Source organism: Nycticebus coucang, chromosome 23 (assembly GCF_027406575.1).
Source record: "Nycticebus coucang isolate mNycCou1 chromosome 23, mNycCou1.pri, whole genome shotgun sequence".
Taxonomy (NCBI): domain Eukaryota; kingdom Metazoa; phylum Chordata; class Mammalia; order Primates; family Lorisidae; genus Nycticebus; species Nycticebus coucang.
In genome coordinates this window covers 138,352-157,064 of record NC_069802.1, presented here as the reverse complement: position 1 = coordinate 157,064, position 18,713 = coordinate 138,352, and the positions used below count along the sequence as shown (strand labels likewise).

Below are 18,713 nucleotides of genomic sequence, written 5' to 3'. Positions count from 1 at the left end.
AGTTTGAGGTTGCTGTGAGCTATGAATCCGGGGCACTCTACTGAGGATGACAAAGCAAGACTCTGTCACCAAAAAAAAAAGTGCGATCTGAACAACGTAGTGATCCAATCAGCTGGGCATGGTGGTGTGAGCCTGGGCTCCCAGCTATTAGGGAGGCTGAGGTGGGAGGGTCGATTGTGGACCAGGAACTTGAGGGTGCTGAGAGCTATGATGATGCCACTGCTCTCCAGCTTGGGGGACAGCGTGAAATCCTCAAATGAATACTTAGCTTAAAAGTCACTTATCCAATAGCCTATTTAAAAAGTAGCAAATTATACTCAAAAGGGGAAAAGAAAAAATAAAGAGTGATGGAAAATGGATATACAATTGAAAAAATTAATGAAAAGTTGGTTATTTTGAAAGAATAACAAAATTACTAAACCCCTAGCACAACAAAAGGCAGGAAATATTGAGCTAAAGGAAGAAACAGAGGCAAACATTAACATAAGTAGAGAGAGTTTATTGGGCCAATGTTGGGGACTGCAGCCAGGAAGTCATAGGAAGTTACTCTAAATAGATGCTCTGGTTAGCAGTAATTACAGATAAGTTTTTAAAGAAAAAAAAAAAAAGACGAGAGTATTTTCTAAGTTGTTTACCAAGAATTTATATTGGTTTGTTAAAATAACATAAGCTACTGAAGTTCTCTGTGTCAAAAATTCCAGGAGCATAAAGATAGCGGGTCAGGGTCACACTTGTGCAACTTGTAGTATCATTTAAGACATTTATCAGCTGGTCTGGAAACTACTGGGTAGGAAAGAAAAAATAAATTACTTAAAACAATTACCAACAAGCATGGGTACAGGGGATATAACTGAAGTTACATTTTGCATACTTCACATTTCTCAGCTTGCTCTGAGTCACTTCTCTTTCTCAAAAGCAAAAATTATCTAATTGAAATAAAAAGTAGACATTGCTGTTGTCGATGTTAAATACAGATACTCAGAAAAAAACAATTAAGTTTAGAGTTTATGCAAGCACAAAGCTTAAGGACAGCCAGCCAGGAAGCACAGATTCCAAATAATAGATTTCAGTGTTACAAAGTGTAGAAGTTTGGAGTCACTTATATAGACAAGGTTTGGGGAAGCTTAACAGAACTTCAACATCTTTCTAAGCAAGGCTCAATGCATAGTTACAAAATGGTCTGATTGGGCTTGGCATCTGTAGATCAGTAGTTACAGCACCAGCCACATACACCGGAGGTGGCGGATTGGAATCCAGCCCAGGCCTGCCAAACAATGGTAACTACAACCAAAAAATGGCTGGGCATTGTGGCAGGCACCTGTAGTCCCAGCCACTTGGAAGGCTGAGGCAAGAGAATCACTTAAGCCAAGAGTTTGAGGTTGCTGTGAGCTGTAATGCCACAGCACTCTACCCAGGGTGACATGGTGAGACTCTGTCTCAAAAAATTAAAATAAAATAAAAAAGGTCTGATTGGTCAATGAGTTGGTAAACGTATATTTAACTTTTCACGTTGAAGATGTAACAGTCATAAGGTCTTTTGCACCATCTAGTCTAAATTAGGTTCAGGACAAAGAAGAGGCAGTTAAATCACAACAAAGTTCAGTGATTCTAAGAGCAGGAGGTTTGGTCTTTGGTTTCTCCAAGTCATTTACAGAGTAAGAACAATAAGAAAGAGAGTTAATGTATAATCTTAGAAGTAACATCTTTCAAGACTTAAAAGTGTTCTTGGAGTTCCAACAGCTTTTAAATTTTATTTTCACACTATAGGCATTTAAAAGATAAGAAAATATTATGAATAACTTTGTCAATAAAATATGACACTTCAGATCAAAACAGGAACACTCACAGAGAAGTCTTCCTATAGAAATGTTTTCATTTTTCCTGGATAAATACTTTTTCCTTTTCTTAAGTCGTATATACATAGATCATGAATACATTTATGCTTTTGTGGGATACAATGTGTTTTTTTATACAATTTGGAATGGTTACATCAAACTAATTCAGCTTTCACCTCATTTACTTAATTATTGTGTTAAGACATTTATGTTCTATACTTGATAGGTTTGACTTGTACCCTTACAATATGCTCCCTGGGTGTGGTCCCACCATTTACTCTCCCTCTGTTGAACCTCTCCCCTCCCCTTCCATCACCCTCTACGTCTCTCCTTCATCCTGGCTATAGTTGTGATCTTTTATAAGAAAGTGTGAGTAATTATAAATTGGTTTCATTAAGGTATTAAGTACATTGGATACTTTTTCTTCCACTCTTGAGCTACTTCACTAAGAAGAATATGTTCCAGCTCCATCCATGTAAACATAAAAGAGGTAAAGTCTCCATCTTTTTTAATGCTGCATAGTATTCCATGGTATACATATACAATTTATTAATCCATTCATGGGTCGATGGGCACTTGGGCTTCTTCCATGACTTGGCAATTATGAATTGAGCTGCAATGAACAATTTGATGCAAATATCTTTGTTGCAAAGTGATTTTTGGTCTTTTGGGTATATACCTAGTAGAGGAATGGCAGGATCAAACAGCAGGTCTACTTTTAGATCCCTGAGAGTTCTCCAAACTTCTTTACAAAAGGAACGTATTCCCACCAGCAGTGCAGCCTGGATAAATACCTAGGAGTCCAATGCCTGGATCATATAGTGCATGTTTAACTCTTTAAGAAACATCCAAGCAGTGGTTGTATCATTATACATTCCCACCAAAAATGTGTGAGAGTTCCAGATGCTGTACATCTTCCCCGATGTATGGTTAGTCTTTTTATTTTATTATTTTACTTTTTTCAAACAGAGCTTGTTCTGTTGCCCAGGATAGAGTGCAGTGGCATCATCATAGCTTACTGTAACCTCCAATGTTTAGACTCAAGTGATCCTCCTGCCTCAGCACCCAAGCATCTGGGACCACAGGTGCATTCTGCCATGCCCTGTTACATTTTTAGAAATTTTTTTAGAGATAAGTTCTTGCTATGTTGTCCAGGCTGTTTTCAAACTCCTGGCCTCAAGTGATCCTACCACCTTTGACCTCCCAAGGTGTTTGTTTGTTTGTTTGTTTGAGACAGAGTCTTACTCTGTTGCCCCAGACTTTTTGGTTGGTTTTGTTTTGGTTTTTAGAGTGCCATGGCCTCAATATAGCTCATAGCAACCTCAAACTCTTCAGCTAAATCATACCTCCTGCCTCAGCCTCCCAAGTAGCTAAGACTATAGGCATACACCACCACACCAGGCTAATTTTTTTTTTTTTGAGACAGTCTCACTATGTTGCCCTCAGTAGACTGTTGTGGCATCACAGCTCACAGCAACCTCAAACTCTTGGGCATAAACAATTCTCTTGCCTCAGCCTCCCAAGTAGCAGGGACTACAGGCACCTGTCGCAATGTCCGGCTTTTTTTTTTTTTTTTTTTTTTTTTTTTTTGCTGTAGTTGTCATTGTCATGTTGTTTGGCAGGCCCTGGACCAGGTTTGAACCTGCCAGCCCCGGTGCATATGGCCAGTCTAAGCTATAGGAGCTGAGCTAAGCTAAGGAGCTGAGCGTAATTTTTCTATTTTTTAGTAGAGACAGAATCTCACTATGCTCAGGCTGTTCTCAAACTGACATCAAGCAATCCTCCCTCCTGGCCTCCCTGAGTGCTAGGCTTACAGGCAGGAGCCATCATGCCTGGCCAAATAAGATATATTTGAAAAATTAATTTCACCTATTCCTCTTTAATGTTTTATTTATTTATTCATTTATTTATTTTTTATTTTAAGACAAAGTCTCACTCAGTCACCATGGGGTAGAGTGCTGTGTTGTCACAACTCACAGCATCCTCAAACTCTTGGGCTCAGGAGGTCCTCTTGCCTCAGCTTCTTGAGTACCTGGGACTATAGGCATGTGCCACAACACCCAGCTAGTTTTTCTATTTTTAGTAGAGATGGGGTCTTTCTCTTTCTCAGGCTGGTCTCCATACCAGGCTCCTCCGGTGGTTTGTAAAAACAGAAATCCACAGAGTGGGGAGACTGATATTTTATTTTTTAGCCGTAGAGGTAAGGATAGGGATAGAGGTATGGTTAGAATTAGGGTTAGGGTTGGGGCTGCAGGTTGAGAGGCTTTCAGTTAAGACAAAGAGAAAGAAAGAAAGCAGGAAGAGAGATTTAGTCCTCACTGAAGCATTATGAGTTAATAATTTCTCTATCATTTCATTATAAAAAGATCATTTTTACAATGTTAATTAGAATAAGTTTGATCTCTGCCCTGGAAACCTCCTGTTTAAATTCATGAGGATGTGAATAAATACTGCACAGGTATATTACAAACCTATTCGCCATATAAAAAGGATTGTGCTTGTTTATTCAGTGGAGAAATAGGCTCAGTTGCTTAAAAGGCTAATTATAACCCTTACATTTCCCATAAAATACTTGGCCCTTTGTTGGGTGCATCGTAGTTAAAGTGTTGCTGTAACTGCTTGCAGTTTAGAAATCATTTATTTAACAGAAGGAAATGAGCTATATCACATTGCTTAGGTTAAGGTCTCGGAGCTAAAAGTTAAATTAAAAAGCACCATAGAAAATGGACAATTGAAAAAGCTAATGACATAACTCCGGGGAAGATAAAGGAACAAACCAAGATGGGGAAAGAGGTGGGTGTTACCACAGCTGGTGAGGGTAAGAATTGTCAGAGAAAAAACCAAACATCAAGGAAACAAGAACCAAGATGAATAAATTATTTGAGAAGGGCTGTTAAAATATGCTTTGCAAAGTTAATAAGGTTATCAATTCAGAAAAAGAAATGTCCTCTAAACATAAACCCTCAGAAAAACCAAAAGAAAACAAAGCAAAACATAACTAACCTGGGTACTAGAAAGCTAACCAATGACCCCAAGGGTTGGGCCTAGATAAATTATTAAAACCTATTTCACAAGAGCAAAGCAAATTGAGAATAAGAATACTACTGGGTCAAAGGGGAAAGTAGAGGAAAATTGTGAAAGTAAAAAGATTTCTTATGCAGGCGAAATCTAGACTCAATAACAATAATGTGCACATGTGATATTCCTGCCTCCATATGCCAAACTCTCCACAAGACTGAAGTCCCCGCTTCTCAAAATAGCTGGCTGAACACAAGTATCTGTAACCACAGAGGAAAGATGATGAAAATGCTTATGGGTCAATGCTCTGATCCTCAAAAGGCAGTGCTGCCCTTTTTCCCCTCTGTGTCCCCAGTCTTAAACTGTGTTAGTGGTAGCAGTTGAAAACTAGAGAGCCTCCCTCTGGGGAGTCCACGGTAATCTAACTCATGCACACAAGAACCCATGAAGCCATGGAGGACACAGAACATTCTCTGTAGTGTAATTGAAATGAAGGATTTCAGAGCTGGAATACACCTTAGAGGTCAGCTAATCTTCTAACCAATGATGAAGCGCCTCCAAAAGAGATGTACCTCTCCTCTCTAAATGCTTCCTGTCAGTACTGCTTTCCTCTCGTAATTTTTTTTTTTTTTATTTGTCTTCAAGTCTGGGTGACAGTGAGACATTTCACGTCCATGTTTCTGTGGCATTTTTCTTCTCCCTGTGTGCAGTCTGTAGTCCAGCTGGACCCCAAGGACACTAGGAAAGGACAACATGTATGATTTACCATCTCAAATGTCTGTGATTAGTGGAGATCTGCTTTACTATTCTGCTATGTTGGGAGGCATTTCTGAATGAGAAAATGTACATTCCACGCAGTCACCATACCTGGGAGAGTGGCTTCCCCGGCTGATGTTGTGCCTTCAGTTCTTCTATCTGTTTGTTCAGCAGAGTGACTTCAGCCTTTGCATGCAGTCTGGGGTTTGTTATTTATTTATTTATTTTTTTTTACTGGAAGCTTTTTTTTTCATTTTGCAAGGGATATCAATAGACAAATGTTTATTCATCACTTACCTATCATATAACCACAGTTATGTTCAGTAGACATCATGTTACTGTATTTGGGAAACAGGGACCAGATTCTCTAATAATCTATGTGAAGAGAAAAATCTAAATGAACAGGTATCTGGGCTTTATTATATGTTCTGCAAGAACTGAAAAAACTGTAGCTGGTAGGCTTGATCTTTCTGCTGTAGCTGAACATCCTTCAGCCTGATGATGTCTTTGAGCTCTACCACCAACTGCTCTGCACAAGCCAGGTGTTTCAGAACTCTCTCATGTGTTCTGCTAAAGTTCATCCCAGTTTCCTGGGTTGATTCCTAGTTTTCAGATGAAAAAGTGGCCAATCCAGCAGGGAAAAGGTATCAGCTTCCAAACAGGAGTTTCCTTACTCCAACTTCATCCTTTGTTTTGCCTGACTCATATCCTATTAACTTAAGAATCTTTCAAACTTTGATCCAATCATCATCATCATCATCACAAACATTATACTATCTTCAGTATTTCAGAAATGTTAAACATTTTATAAATGTTATCTCATTTAAAGTATTACCCTACTTGTACCAAAGTGAAAATTAAAGAGAAATATACATCACAAACCATTTCGAAAAGGAGGACAGGGCAGCACCTGTGACTCCAAAGAGTAGCGTTCCAGCCCCATACACCAGAGGTGGTGGGTTCACATCCAGCCCTGCCCAAAACCTGCAATAAAAAGAAAAGGAGCTTAAAACTTAAGAGAGTCATTGAGAGCCAATATGCCCACACAGAGATCTGTCTCAGTAGGAGAATCCTCATAAAAGCTGTGCCAATTGGAAGTAGGTATTGGAACTGCCACAGAGAGTCCCTATTAGAGTGATGCAGTGCTCTGCTGCTCAGGGCAGGACCGGGAACCCTATTTTCTCACCCTAGGTGAACACAGAAAGCAGTATCATTACAGACCCCCTTCGCAAAACACAAATAGGCTCCCTCATTCAAAACCTGAAAGGTTGGATGCCTCAGGATCATTTTTTTGCACATAGTCCTCTGGCTAATTGTGCCATACTTCCCTAACCCCCCCCCCCCGCCCACAGGATAGGAAAAGCAGCATTTAAACCCCCTACATTGAAAATTCAGGGGGCTTCCATATTGGATTCCCCGCCTCCACTGCTGGAGGTTCTTTTCCCACTGGCTTATCACTCTTTCTATTAATCTTTCCCTGTCAATGAACTCTATCATGCTGGTTATCTGTGTGGTCTATGGTTTAATTCTTCCAACTCAGAGACCAAAGACTAGGCATAGAGGGAAATTTTCACAATGAGGGCAATGCCTACTGAAGCTGTGAGAGCAACACCACTGCCAAGAGTCTCCACTAGGGTGATGCCCAGTGGAACCATGGTAGCAGGACTGCCACTAAGACCCCACAACCAAAGAGCTACCAGTGTGCAAGACCAACCACGGAGAGCTAGGTTGACTCATTCCAGCCAAACCGTAGGCACAGGACTGCCCAAGTCCTTGGGGACTCATCCTGCACACCAGAGTGGACATAGAGTCAAAGGAGATTATTCTGGAGCCTTTAGACCAGTGGTTCTCAACCTTCCTAATTACTGCCTTGTTCCAAACGGGGCCGTGACCCATAGGTTGAGAATCACTGCTTTAGATCCAATGTCTGCTGTCTTAGGTTTCAGACTTGCTTGGCCTTGTCACCCCTTTGCTCTTCCCTATTGCTCCCTTTTAAATGGGATCACGTACCCTATGTTTGGACCACCACTATATCTTGGAAGGATATAGCTGGTTTGGATTTTACAGGCTCACAGATAGGACTTTGTACTTTTAAACTGGTGCTGGAGGGACTTAATAGTTTGTAGCTATGAAAATGAAAAGAATGTACTTGTATGTCAGAAGGGGATAAGTTTTACAGGCCCAGGGGTGGAATGCTGTGGTTGGCATGTCCCCTCCAACACTCATATACAAACTTAATAGCCAACGTGGCAGTATGACGGAAGGGGGGTTTAAGAGGTTACCGAATCATAAGTTTCTGCCCTCAGTAATGGATAAATTCATTCATGGATTAACAGGTGAATGTCTCAATGGGTACCATGGGAGGGGAACAGGTGGCCCTATGAGAAGAGGAAGAGAGACCTGAGTCAGCACATTAGCACAGTCAGCCTCCTCACCCTATCATGCCCACAACCCTGTGGAGCAGCACAGAGAGCCCCCACCAACAAGAAGACCCTCACCAGCTACAGCCCATGACCTTGGATTTCTCAACCTGCACAACAAATGAATTCCCCTATTATTATTATTATTTTTCTATTAAATCATAGCTGTGTACATTAATGCAATCATAGGGCACCATACACTGGTTTTATATACCATCTGACATATTTTCATCACACTGGTTGACATAGCCTTCCTGGCATTTTCTTAGTTATTGTGTTAACACATTTATATTCTACATTTAGTAAGTTTTACATGTACCCTTGTAAGATGCACCATAGGTGTAAACCCACCAATTATCTTCCCTCTGCCCATCTTCCCCTCTTCCTCCCCTCCCTCTCCTCTTTCCCCATATTCTTAGGTTATAACTGGTTATAGCTTTCATATGAAAGCCATAAATTAGTTTCATAGTAGGGCTGAGTACATTGGATACTTTTTCTTCCATTCTTGAGATACTTCACTAAGAAGAATATGTTCTAGCTCCATCCATGTAAACATGAAAGAGGTAAAGTCCCCATCTTTCTTTAAGGCTGCATAATATTCCATGGTGTACAAATACTACAATTTATTAATCCATTCGTGGTTCGATGGGCACTTGGACTTCTTCCATGACTTAGCAATTATGAATTGAGCTGCAATAAACATTCTGGTACAAATATTTGTTATAATGTGATTTTTTGGTCTTCTGGGTGTAGAAGACTATATACCTACTATATACACATTCTATGAAGTAAACATCAACCTGATACCAAAACCAGGAAAAGGAGAATTTCAGACCAATCTCACTCATGAATATAGATGCAAAAATTCTCAACAAAATCCTAGCCAATAGATTACAGCTTATCATCAAAAAAGTCATTCATCATGATCAAATAGGTTCATCCCAGGGATGCAAGGCTGGTTTAATATATGCAAGTCCATAAACGTTATCCACCATATTAACAGAGGCAAAAATAAAGATCATATGATCCTCTCAATAGATGCAGAAAAAGCATTTGATAAAATCCAGCATCCTTTTCTAATTAGAACACTGAAGAGTATAGGCATAGGTGGCACATTTCTGAAACTTACTGAACAATAAAAATCCTCAAAGAAAGCCTAGGAAAAACACTGGAAGATGTTGGTCTGGGAAAAGAATTCATGAAGAAGACTGCCATGGCAATTGCAACAACAACAAAAATAAACAAATGGGACTTCATTAAACTGAAAAGCTTCTGTACATCTAAGGAGACAACAACCAAAGCAAAGAGACAACCTACACAATGGGAAAGGATATTTGCATATTTTCAATCAGACAAAAGCTTGATAACTAGGATCTATAGAGAACTCAAATTAATCCACATGAAAAAAGCCAACAATCCCATATATCAATGGGCAAGAGACATGAATAGAACCTTCTCTAAAGATGACAGACGAATGGCTAACAAACACATGAAAAAATGTATCATCTCTATATATTAGATCATTGCAAAGCAAAACAACTCTGAGATAGCATCTAACCCCAGTGAGAATGGCCCACATCACAAAATCTCAAAACTGCAGGTGCTGGCGTGGATGTGGAGAGAAGGGAACACTTTTACACTGCTGGTGGGACTGCAAACTAGTACAACCTTTCTGGAAGGAAGCATGGAGAAACCTCAAAGCACTCAACCTAAACCTCCCATTTGATCCTGCAATCCCATTACTGGGCATCTACCCAGAAGGAAAAAAATCCTTTTATCATACGGACACTTGTACTAGACTGTTTCTTGCAGCTCAATTTACAATCGCCAAAATGTGGAAACAGCCTAAATGCCCACCAACCCAGGAATGGATTAACAAGCTGTGGTGTATGTATACCATGGAATACTATTCAGCCATTAAAAAAAATGGAGACTTTACATCCTTCGTATTAACCTGGATGGAAGTGGAAGACATTATTCTTAGTAAAGCATCACAAGAATGGAGAAGCATGAATCCTATGTACTCAATTTTGATATGAGGACAATTAATGACAATCAAGGTTATGGGGGGGGAGGAAAAGCAGAAAGAGGGATGGAGGGGGGTGGGGCCTTGGTGTGTGTCACACTTTATGGGGGCAAGACATGATTGCAAGAGGGACTTTACCTAACAATTGCAATCAGTGTAACCTGGTTTATTGTACCCTCAATGAAGCCCCAACAATAAAAAAAAAAAAAAGAAATTCACAAAATCCTTAATGAATATTAAAGAAACTTTATTCTCAGAAATATGAAAATCTGAAGGAAATTGACCATTACTTGGAAGCACACCACCTTCTACGACTTAGACAGAATGAAGTGGAATTGTTGAACAAGCCTATATCAAGTTCTGAAATAGCATCAGCTATACAAAATCTTCCAAAAAAGAAAAGCGCAGGACCAGTGGCTTCACATCAGAATTCTAGCAAACCTTTAAAGAGGAACTAGTACCTATATTAACCTTTTCCAAAATATAGAAATGGAAGGAATACTACCCAACACATTCTATGAAGCAAACATCACCTTGATCACTAAACCAGGAAAAGACCCAACAAGAAAAGAAAATTATACACCCATATCACTAATGAATATTAATACAAATATATTCAACAAGATCCTAATGGACAAGAATCCAGCAACACATCAAACAAATTATACACCATGACCAAGTGGGTTTTATCCCAGGGTCTCAAGGCTGGTTCAATATACGTAAATCTATAAATATAATTTATCACATAAACAAAATAAAAAACAAAGATCATATGATTCTCTCAATTGATGCAGAAAAAGCTTTTGTTAATATCCAGCATCCATTCATGATCAGAACACTTAAGAAAATTTGTATAGAAAGTACATTTCTTAAACTGATAGAGGCCATCTACAGCAAACTCACAGCCAATATCATATTGAACGGAGTTAAATTGAAATCATTTCCACTCGGATCAGGAACCAGGCAAGGTTGTCCATTGTCTTCACTGCTTTTTAACATTGTAATGGAAGTCTTAGACATCACAATTAGGGAAGAAAAGGTGATCAAGGGTATCCATATAGGGTCAGAAGAGATCAAACTTTTACTCTTCACAGATGATATGATTGTGTATCTGGAAAACACCAGGGATTCTACTACAAAACTCTTAGAAGTGATCAAGGAATACAGCAGTGTCTCAGGTTACAAAATTGATATTCACAAATCTGTAGCCTTTATATATACCAACAATAGTCAAGCTGAAAAACAGTCAAGGACTCTATTCCATTCACAGTAGTGCCAAAGAAGATGAAATATTTGGGAGTTTATCTAACAAAGGACGTGAAAGATCTCTATAAAGAGAACTATGAAACTCTAAGAAAAGAAATAGCTGAAGATGTTAACAAATGGAAAAACATACTGTGCTCATGAGTGGGAAGAATCAACATTATTAAAATGTATACTACCCAAAGCAATATACAATTTTAATGCAATCCCTATTAAAGCTCCACTGTTATGCTTTAAAGATCTCAAAAAAAAAAAACTTCGTTTTATATAGAATCAGAAAAAAATTTGAATAGCTGATACATTACTCAGAAATAAAAACAAAGCAGGCGGAATTACACTACCAGACCTCAGGCTGCACTATAAATCAATATTGATCAAAACAGCATGGTACTGGCACAAAAACAGAGAGGTAGATGTATGGAACAGAATAGAGAACCAAGAGATTAACCCAGTTACTTGCCGTTATTTGATCTTTGACAAGGCAATTAAAAAACATTCAGCGGAGAAAAGATCCCCTACTTAACAAATGGTGCTGGGTGAACTGGCTGGCAACCTGTAGAAGACTGAAACTGGACCCACACCTTTCACGATTAACTAAGATAGACTCTCACTAGATTAAAGATTTAAACTTATGACATGAAACTATAAAAATGCTAGAAGAAAGTGCAGGGAAAACTCTTGAAGAAATCGGCCTGGGCGAATATTTTATGAGGAGGACCCCCGGGGCAATTGAAACAGCATCAAAAATACACTACTGGGACCTGATCAAACTAAAAAGCTTCTGCACAGCCCAAAACACAGTAAGTAAAGCAAACAGACAGTTCTCAGAATGGGAGAAGATATTTGCAGGTTATGTCTCCGACAAAGGTTTAATAACCAGAATCCACAGAAAACTCAAACGTATTAGCAAGTGTCACGACCCCTAAGGCACTGGTCTCGGTCGCTGCAGGAAGGAACCAGGCGTGACATGGATTAGAAGTACAAGCTTGCAGGAAGCGAGCTAACCTTAAGTGCAGGGTAGCCCAGAGCCCCCTCTGCAATGGCTATTTATTAAGGTTATGCACAACATGTGTGGAGAGTTAAGGGCATGACATGCACAACAGGTGTAGAGAGTTGCATGCGTAAGGATTCCCACTTGCTCTTTCCTCAAATACTCTTTCCCCACGTGTTCTTTCCTCACAACCCTCATGAAGAACTACAAAGCATCAATGTTTAACACTAGCTTACTAGTGAGTGACTGATCTTATCTCATCCTGGAACACTGAGTTACTTGGGGGACTGCCCCCAGGTCACAAAACGTCTCTAGGCTTGCCAGGAGACTGTCCCATTCTCAGCATTTCCTTTTAATGTGATAAGAATCAGTAATTATCCTTTGCAAGCATGGTGTCCATTCCTCTACAAGCAAGAACAAGTGATCCCATCTCAGGTTGGGCAAGGGACTTGAAGAGAAACTTCTCTGAAGAAGACAGGGGCATGGCCTGCAGACACATGAAAAAATGCTCATCATCCTTAATCATCAGAGAAATGCAAATCAAAACTACTTTGAGATATCATCTAACTCCACTAAGATTACCCCACATTACAAAATCCCAAAACCAGAGATGTTGGCATGGATGTGGAGAAAAGGGAACACTTCTACACTGCTGGTGGGAATGCAAACTAATATGCTCCTTTTGGAAAGATGTTTGGAGAACACTTAGAGATCTAAAAATAGACCTGCCATTCGATCCTACAATTCCTCTACTAGGTATATACCCAGAAGACCAAAAATCACATTATAACAAAGATTTTTGTACCAGAATGTTTAGTTGCAGTCCAATTCGTAATTGCTAAGTCATGGAAGAAGCCCAAGTGCCCACTGACCCATGAATGGATCGATAAATTGTGGTATATGTGCACCATGGAATATTATGCAGCCTTAAAGAAAGATGGAGACTTTACCTCTTTCATGTTTACATGGATGGAGCTGGAAAATATTTTTCTTAGCAAAGTATCTCAAGCATGGAAGAAAAAGTATCCAATGTACTCAGCCCTACTATGAAACCAGTTTATAGCTTGAAAGCTATAACCCAATTATAGCCCAAGAAGAAGGAGAAAGGGGAGATGGAGGGGAGGGGAGGAAGGAGGATGGGTGAAGGGAGAGTGATTGGTGGGACCACACCTAAAGTGCATCTTACAAGGGTACATGTGAAGTTTACTAGATGTAGAATATAAATGTCTAAACACAGTAACTGGAAAAATGCTATGAAGGCTATGTTAACCAGTTTGATGAAAATATTTCAAATTGTATATAAAACCAGCACATTATACCCCATGATTGCATTAATATACACAGCTATGACTAAATAAAATAAAGAAACAGGGGTATGTTATGTGTAATATTCTCAAGAAGGTGTAACATCCTGTACAAATTTCATACCTGAATGTAGAAGAACACAAGTGACAAGGATGATACAAGTATTGAAAGAAAACATCACACAAACACAAAATGAAGAATATATATTTTTGCAGTGGTGGGGAAGAGGAACTGTATTCTTCAAAAACATTCCAGCCCCAGCCAAAAACTGCAACAACAACAACAAAAACATTATCATAAAAGATGAAGTACATAGAAATGCTCTAGATTAAAGGAAACTAAAGACTCACAACAATTAAATGCAATGCCTGACTCCAGATTGGATCCGGGGCAGAATAAAAATGCTATAAAGGACATTATTAATACCTGACAAAATTAGAATACAGATTGCATATTAGATAAAAGCATTGTGTTAATGTAAATTTATGAAGTCGGTAATTATTCTAAAGACATATGTCTCCATCCTTAGAGCAAAGGGATGCATTTAATCATGACATATGTAACTTAGGTCCAAATGGTTCCCCCAGATAATTTAAGGAGAGGGAACAAATGTTAAAACAGAGTAAAATATTAGCCTCAAATATAAGCTTCTTAAGACATCTAACATATGATGTTACTCCCCTGGGTAAAGGGTTCCAGAGCTTTTTAATGTCCACGGAGTAAAATCCAAATTCCTTATCCAAACCCACCAGGCCAGTGTGGTTGAGCTCCGGGTGGCCTTCCTGTCATTACTACATGACCTCCACACCCTGCAACCCCACTTGCTAGTTCATACAACTCGTAAGTGCTTGGGTACATCCCACCCTCTTCTGTGTCTGTGATTTCACACATTCCGAGTCTATATTAAAATCTTCTGCCCCCTCTTAATCTCTGACTTCTTTACACCCTAGTCGTTTTGGCTTACATGCTGCCTCCCCACTCTATGTAAGGTAGCCCTGCCCCCATTCTCCGTCAGTATCTTTTAGTGTCTTTTCCCTATATTACTATTGTTATTTGTTTGCCAACTTGACTTTTTTCTAATCCTACTTGCACCTCTTTCCGGGAGTAGGGACGTTATCTGTCTGATTCACCATTATTCTACCTCATGCACCCTGCACAAAGTGGGCAGCCAAATAAAGAAACTATGGGAGTAAAAACGGCCTGCAGCAGGACTACGCAGTCAGTCAAAAGATCAGTGGTTGGCAGAGGCTGAGGGGAGGGACGGATGAATAGGCAGAGTGCAGAGGGTGTTTAAGGTGGTGAAACCGTCCGTGTGATGCACTAATGGTGAACACCTGTCCAAACCCATTGAATGTACACCACCCAGATGCAACCCTCACAGAAACTAAGGACTTTGGGCAAAAATGTTGTATCAGTGGAGGTGCAATGATTGTAACAAATGTGTCTGGAAGTGATGCTGATGGCAGGAGGTATATGGGAACCCCACTTCTCTAAAAATAGTCTGTTTTTCTTGTGTGTGTGTGTTTTAATGACCTGAGAGGCTACAAAAAAGCCACAGGATGGCACTGTTTCTCTCAGAAGTTTCAATGAGGGCTGTGTTCACAGAAATTGCTGATGCTGAAGAACATAGCAGGGATTCTGTGATTGTCTCTGCCCCAGTTCTTCACAAAGCTCAAAGTGCTTCACAGCACTGTCCTGGCCCAGCCCCAGGTCTGTACTTGCAATGGGTGTGGGGTTTTTGTTTTTGTTTTTGAGACAGAGCCTCAAACTGTCACCTTGGGTAGAGTGCCGTGGCATCACAGCTCACAGCAACCTCCAACTCCTGGGCTCAAGCAATTCTCCTGCGTCTGCCTCCCAAGTAGCTGGGACTACAGGTGCCTGCCAAAACTCCTGGCTATTTTTTGGCTGTAGCCATCATTGTTGTTTGGCGGGCCTGGGCTGGATTTGAACCTGCCAGCTCAGGTGTATGTGGCTGGCACCTTAGCCTCTTGAGCCACAGTGTTTTTAGATGTAGTTTTTCTTATTCAGGCATGGGGAGGCCAACAGATGAGGAGATGAGTGCTACAAGCTAGCTTGTTACTCAGCTCCCGAGAGGAGGTGGCACCAGGTAGGTCAGGAGATAGAGGGACCAGGAGGAAACATGGGCATGAGCCTTATTGTGGTTTCCGTGGGAAGGAAGGGGTGAGGCAGAGTAAGCAAGTTTAGGACTGGCTAGTTTGAATAATTTCAGGGCTCTGGGCAATACTAGCTGTCACTAGTGTTGGGTACCAGGCCCTTGGAGTGATTAGGTAGCCCAGAGTGCAGACAGCCTTTCTCCTCCTGGAAAGTGGTACAGGTAGGATTAGAAAAAAGTCAAGTTGACAAATAACAATAATAATGTAGGGAAAAGATACCAACAGAATGGGGGCAGGGCTACCTTTCATAGAGTGGGGAGGTGGCATGTAAGCTAAAACTACTTGGGTGAAAAGAAGTCAGATATTGTTATATGATAAAGGAGGCAGGTGCTTGGGGAGCAGGCTCCGAGTTGTTTGGTTTGCATAGGAAAGGCAGGCTCCAGGCGAGTCCTTTGCTAACTCTGGGAATTGGTCAACCTGGGAAGGGTAGTGTCTGCAGGGTCGGCAAGGCCCAGACCCTATGGTGAACATGATGAAGTGTAGGGACAAAGTTATTCTCTCTAGGTCACACACAAGGTCAGAAGCAAAGCCAGCAAAAGTTATTACTTACAGTTACTACGACCTGGCCATGCAAAGGAGCTTTGATCTTCTGAAAAGTAAATCTTCCACACAGATGCTACAGAAAAGGTTTATTTGCCAAGAACTTTACCATGACCACATTGGTTATGATAATATTTTCCCCAGTTTTCTAACTGGAAAAAAATAAGAAATATGTGAGCTTCTTTAAATCACTTTTTATCTGTACATGGTCTTAAAGAGGAAAGACACAGGCACTGTGAGTGGGAGAAGGGCCCCCATGCCATAACTCACTCGGATCCACCCCTGGGGAAAAACAGGGCTGAGGCACCGGACAGATGGGGCCCAGGAGTGTTCTGAGGGTGCTCCAGGGCCTGCCAGGTGCCAGGCAGGTGTAAACACGAAGGCTGGCTCGGAGTGATTGTATTAGTATCTGCACAATCCGTAGGGAGGCATCGCTTTTGGCGGCAACCTCCCTGAGCTGACCATAATCCCTTTTCCTAATCTGGTTTCATTAAGTGGGCACGAGGCTTGGATCAGAAGAGAGAGGTCATTTATGGATTGAATTATTTAACCAAGTGATCACTTGCAAGTTTTTGAGTTTCTAAAACAGAAAGGAACTATGTTACTAAGAAGGAGAATGCAGCACCCAGGGGTGTCTGACCCAGGGCCTGCGAGCCATGTGCTAACTTATCGGGGCCCTGTTTTTGCTTATTTGTGGTGGCAGATGTTGCAAAAAGTATGCGCAGACCTTTTGTTTTGCTCATCGTTATCTTTAGTGTCCAGATATTTAATGTGTGGCCTGAGGCAACTTTTATTCTTCCAATTTGCTGCAGAGAAATAAAAGGGGGGGGGTATAGGACACCCAGGCTAGACAGTTTAATAAAACTACAACACCTATTGAACAACTGACATTACCTATTTTTCTTCACTATCAATAGCTCTCCTGCACAGCACAGTGGCTAACCCCAACTACGGTGTTGAAAGTCCAGAGAGAGATGACGGCACAGTCCCTGCTGCATCTTTCTAGCTTACGATGGAGCCTCTGAGCACAGTATATTCGTAATGCTGAAAACGAACATTTGGTTGATTAAAGATGGATAAAACACCTAAATCTAAGGCATAAAACAGTAAAAATTCTTGAAGAAAGTATAAGGAAAATACTTGAAGGTATGGGTCTGGGGAAAAACTTTATGAAGAAGACTCCAGTGGCAATTGGAACAACAACAAAACAAACAAGTGGGACTACATTAAACCGAATAGCTTCTGTACTACCAAGGAGACAACAACCAAAGCAAATAGACAACCATCAGAATGAGAAAAGATATTTGCATATTATGAATCCGAAATAAAAGCTTGATAACTAGGATCTACAGAGAACTCAAATTAATTGACTTAAAAAGAGCCAACCATCCCTTAGATCAATGAGCAAGAGAGAGGAATAGAACCTTATCTAAAGAAGACAGATGAATGGCTAACAAACATATGAAAAGATGATCATTGTCCCTAATTATCAGAGAAATGCAAATCAAAACCACCCTGGAGATATCACCTAACCCTAGTGAGAATGGCTCACATCACAGTCTCAAAGCTGCAGATGCTGGTGTGGATGTGGAGAGAAGGGAACACTTTTACACTGCTGGTGGGACTGCAAACCAATACAACATTTTTGGAAGAAAGTATGCTTTTTGGAAGGAAGTATGGACAACCCTCAAAGAACTCAAACTAGACCTTCTATTTGACCCTGCAATCCCATTACTGGGCATCTACCCAGAAAGAAAAAAAATCATTTTATCATAAGGACATTTGCACTAGACTGTTTATTACAGCTCAGTTTACAATCGCCAAATTGTGGGAACAACCTAACTGCCCACAGATCCAGGAATGGATTGACAAGCTGTGGTATATGTATACCATGGAATACTATCCAGCCACAAAAAAAGATGGAGACTTTACAGCCTTTGTATTAACCTGGATGGAGTAGAAACCCATCACAAGAATAGTAAAGCATCACAAGAATGAAGAAGCAAGAATTCAATGTACTCAATTCTGATATGAGGACAATTGATGCTAGTACACGGCAGGGAGTGGGGAAATGGGGGAGGAGAGAGAGGGGGAGGGGGAGGGGTCACGATGTGTGACACACCTCTTGGGGGAGGGACCCAATTATAAGACGGACTTTACCCACATATGCAAGTGGTGTAACCTGGTTCTCTGTATCCTCAATGAATCCCCAAAAATAAAATAACAAGAAAATAATTGTTTGGTGGCAGCAGGGAGGACTTTGGGGAAATGGTTATTTGGGATTGAAAGTAAGAATTGAACAGGGGTTAGCCAGACTACATTTCTTGGATTGTCTTTCGAAGTTTACTGCTGTGAAGGATTAATGAGTACAGCTCAATCCTCTCT

General features: G+C 40.5%; 1 pseudogene; it reads left to right on the top strand.

Moving 5' to 3' along the window:
* The window catches only part of LOC128575931 (sphingosine-1-phosphate phosphatase 1-like), a 45,005-nt pseudogene extending 26,616 nt beyond the window's left edge, over nucleotides 1–18,389 (top strand).
* The last annotated feature ends 324 nt before the right edge of the window (nucleotides 18,390–18,713 follow it).